At 49.0% G+C, this 4,532-nt stretch overlaps 1 long non-coding RNA gene across 1 annotated transcript; it reads right to left on the reverse strand.

The window, feature by feature from the left end:
- Positions 1 to 3,708: 3,708 nt before the first annotated feature.
- Positions 3,709 to 4,054, reverse strand: LOC119477423. The gene is made up of 2 exons (XR_005204230.1): positions 3,934 to 4,054; positions 3,709 to 3,825 (listed from the first exon to the last, which is right to left on the reverse strand). It is a non-coding gene; the product is annotated as an uncharacterized LOC119477423 (long non-coding RNA).
- Positions 4,055 to 4,532: the final 478 nt, after the last annotated feature.

Genomic DNA, 4,532 nt, shown 5'->3' on the forward strand with positions numbered 1-4,532 from the left:
ATTCAATCCAACATAACTGTGAACTCCAAGAAGTTGGATTAGTAGCAGCGACACAACGTATGGCAGATTCCAAATCCTGATTAGCCCTCTCAGACTGTCCATTCGTCTGAGGGTGGAAACCAGAAGACAGACTGACAGTGGCTCCGAGGGCTTGACAAAAAGACTTCCAAACTTGAGAGATGAACTGAGGACCACGGTCTGAGACGATGTCCACGGGAATACCATGCAGACGAAAAACATGATTAGTCAGGAGTTCAGCTGTCTCATGTGCAGAAGGAAGCTTGGGAAGACCAATGAAATGAACAGCCTTGGAGAACCGATGAACAATGGTAAGTATCACTGTCTTACCATTAGAAGGTGGGAGACCGGTGACAAAGTCCAAGGCGATGTGGGACCAAGGGCGACCAGGTATGGGTAATGGGCGGAGCAACCCCACAGGCGGCCGATGAGATGTCTTTCCCCGGGCACAGACTGTGCAGGCGAGGACGTATTCCTTGACGTCCCTCTCCATTGTGGCCCACCAGAAGTGTCGTCTGAGGAGTGACAAAGTCCTACTCATCCCAGGATGGCAAGCGAACCGGGAAACGTGTCCCCACTGCAGGACTTGGGAGCGAACTGACACAGGAACAAACATTCGATTAGCAGGGCCAGTACCTGGATCCGGTTCTTCACGTTGAGCCTCCCGAACCGCTGACTCAACCTCCCAGGTTAACGTCCCCACCACCAAGGCTGCCGGCAGAATGGTGTCTGAAACACTTGGTGACTCCTCTGATGAAAACTGCCGGGATAACGCGTCAGGCTTGATGTTCTTGGAACCAGGACGGTAAGTAATGGTGAAGTCGAATCGACCAAAGAATAAAGCCCACCGAGCCTGGCGGGAATTCAGTCGTTTGGCTGACTGGATGTAAGCAAGATTCTTGTGATCAGTCCATACAATAAACGGGATCTCCGAACCCTCCAACCAGTGTCTCCATTCCTCCAGGGCCAACTTCACTGCTAACAGCTCACGATTTCCCACGTCGTAGTTGCTCTCAGCTGGAGACAGGCGTCGAGAGAAGAAAGCACAGAGATGTAACTTCTTATCTGGTCTGGAGCGTTGGGAGAGAACAGCCCCCACACCAATGTCCGAGGCATCAACCTCCACAACAAACTGAAGAGAAGAGTCAGGTTGCACCAGGATGGGTGCGGACGTAAAGCGGTCCTTTAATAAGGCAAACGCCTGGTCCGCCTCAGGAGTCCAGTGAAAAGGAACAGCGAGGGATGTGAGCTTGGTCAGAGGTGCAGCAATTCTGCTGTAATCTCGGATGAACCGGCGGTAGAAGTTAGCGAATCCAAGAAAACGTTGTAAGAGCTTTCTGGAGGTGGGTTCGGGCCACTCTGCCACCGCCTTGATCTTGTCCGGATCCGTCTTCACCTGCCCACTCTCAATGATGTAACCGAGGAATCCAACCGAGCTGACATGAAACTCGCACTTCTCAGCCTTCACAAACAGCTTGTTCTCCAGTAGTCTCTGGAGCACTTGGCGCACATGAAGCTGATGTTCTGCGAGGTCAGAGGAAAAAATCGAAATGTCATCCAGGTAGACAAACACAAACCGGTCCAAAAAATCTCTCAAAACATCATTAACCAGTGCTTGAAACACTGCAGGAGCATTAGTCAGTCCAAAAGGCATCACTAAGTACTCAAAGTGACCCAGTGGTGTGTTGAATGCTGTCTTCCATTCATCTCCTTCCCGAATCCGTACCAGATGGTACGAGTTTCGCAGATCCAGCTTGCTGAAGACAGTGGCTCCCTGTAGTGGTTCAAAAGCAGAGCTGATTAATGGCAGGGGGTACTTGTTCTTTACCGTGATATTGTTTAACCCTCGAAAATCAATACACGGGCGGAGAGTCTTGTCTTTCTTGCTAACAAAAAAGAATCCTGCCCCTAGAGGCGAAGAGGAAGGTCTGATGAGACCTGCAGCCAGAGAGTCATTAATGTAGGTTTCCATAGCACCTCTCTCAGGACGTGACAGATTGTACAGGCGACTCGAAGGCAGAGTGGTACCAGGTAGCAGCTCAATAGCACAATCATACGGACGATGAGGTGGCAAGGATAACGCTCTCTCCTTACTGAAAACCTCCCCGACATCATGATATTCAGGGGGCACAGTAGACAAGTCAAGAGGAACACAGGGCGGAGGAGCAACACTGATATCTACTGGTGGTAATGCAGACTGCAGGCACGAGGAATGACAAAAACTACTCCAACCCATAATCTTACTAGTCGACCAGTCGATCTGGGGGTTGTGTAGCTTTAACCACGGGTGTCCGAGAACAAGAGGAGTCTTAGGGGCAGAGAAAACAAAAAACTGTATTAGCTCACGGTGGTTTCCAGACAGAATTAGAGACAGAGGTTCAGTGCGGTGAGTTACTAATGCTAAGGATTTGCCGTCTAAAGCACAGACTCTGACAGGAGTCTCAAGGGGTTCAATGCTGATACCAGCCTGAGAGACTAACTCAGTATCTAAAAAACTCTGCTCTGCACCGGAGTCAATCAACGCTAACAGGGGCAAGGACATTTTACTCATACACAGTTTAGCAGGTATTTGAGTTCGAGGTCTAGTGTTGGTGGGGACATCAGTTTTACTCACCAGTATCCCCACAGCTACTGGTGAGCCCGCTCTTTTGGGCGGAGAGGACATGCAGCAAGGAAATGTCCGACTTGACCACAGTAGATACACTCACCCGCTCGGATCCGTCTCTGACGTTCAGCGGGAGTGAGCTTAGCCCGGCCCACCTGCATGGGATCATCAGAGAGAGCAGAGGAGCTGTAACCGGGGCCGTGAGTCTCTGACGAGCCTGAGGCAACTCTCGCGAGAGTAGGAGTAGCAGCAACGGAGTTCACGGGAGTGTGGAATTTGTAGTTCTTCTCCCGGCGTCTCTCCCACATACGGTTGTCCAGTCTTATGGACAGATCAATAAGAGCATCAAGGGAGTTAGTTTCATCACGGACAGCAAGTTCATCTTTTAACTGCTCACACAACCCGTGTAGAAAAACTCCTTTTAATGCCTCGTCATTCCATCCAGCCTCCGCAGCCAGAATCCGGAACTCCACAGAATAATCCGCCACACTTCTTTGACTCTGTCGTAGGTTAAGCAAACGTTTAGCAGCGTCTCCAATACATACAGGGTGATCAAAAACTTTCTTCATTTCACTCATGAAACAATCATAGGACAAAGAATGTATCCCTCCTCCTCCCAACATTGCTTCAGCCCAGTCCAGTGCTCTCCCTCTTAACAGTCCCGTAACATACGCTACCTTGGCCTGGTCTGTGGTGAAGGTGACTGGTTGTCGGGAAAAAACCAGAGAACATTGGAGCTGGAATCCTTTGCATCTCCCCAAATCACCGGCATATGGTTCAGGTGGGGGAACAGGTGATTCTCTGAGTGGCTGAGGCGGAGAAGGAGGAGGTAGAGCGGGGGATGGGGCTAATTGGCCTGAAATTGTCTCCAAACATTTTCCCATGTGAGACATTTGATTACCTAAGGCTTGTTGGGTCTCCAATAAAACCTGAAGTAATTGGTGATGTTGTCCTAACAAAATATCATGGCTGGAAACAGCCTTCTGAAAAACATTTGTGTCTGCTGAGTCCATTGTTTGGCCAGATCGTTCTGTTATGAGTAGTTCCCAAAAACGTGGACTCAAATGCAGCACACAAAACGAGAGTTTTAAAGGTAGAACAAAAAGAATATTTATTCCAAAAAGGTTCCAAATTAATCCAATGAGCAGAGTGCAGGAGTGAGCAGGCAGGTGGGGAGCAGCCACAGCTGGCAGGTGACAGACCTGAGCACAGAGCAAGAAAAAACACGAGGTAAATCCAAACAATTCCAACAAGAGAGCAACATCAAAAACAAGAGCAAAAATACTCGGGAGCCTGATTAAGTTCAATACCACTGAGGGCGACGGAACGATCTGGCGAAGAGTAGCATGAAACCCGGGGTATATATATTGCAGGTGTGTTGACTGGTGGCAGCTCCTCCAGCCGAGCCCGCCCAGAGGAGGAGGAGGAGAAGGAAGGCCACACCTCCCGACACACTGACAAACTAGACAAACCAGGGGAAAACACACAAGAGACAAAAGGACAGGGAAACATAGGAAACAAAAGGAACTTCTAGATTAAAGGTAGTGAACATAACATATGTAGGCTTTTAGCCTAATCACAGCTGCTGTGACTCTTTATGAGCCAGTACACAGCTCCAGATCCTGAAGCAGATCCATTCTGGCAACTTCAGAGTCTAGTAAAAAACAAAAAAAGTGCGGAGGTGATTAGGACTTTGCCATCCAGGCTCTTAGGTTTTTTACTGAATGCCTGATGTTGCAAAATGGCTCGCTAGCGCCCCCTAGACAGTTGGAAAAATTGAGCCCCTCGCTCGGGTTTTACCTACATGTATGCAATTTGGCAGACAGATGTAACATGTGGAGACGCACAAAAAAGCCTCTTGAAGGTATGCCCAAAACTCAACAGGAAGTCAGCCATTTTTAATTTCATG

The sequence above is a fragment of the Sebastes umbrosus genome, chromosome 18 (assembly GCF_015220745.1).
Source record: "Sebastes umbrosus isolate fSebUmb1 chromosome 18, fSebUmb1.pri, whole genome shotgun sequence".
Classification (NCBI taxonomy): domain Eukaryota; kingdom Metazoa; phylum Chordata; class Actinopteri; order Perciformes; family Sebastidae; genus Sebastes; species Sebastes umbrosus.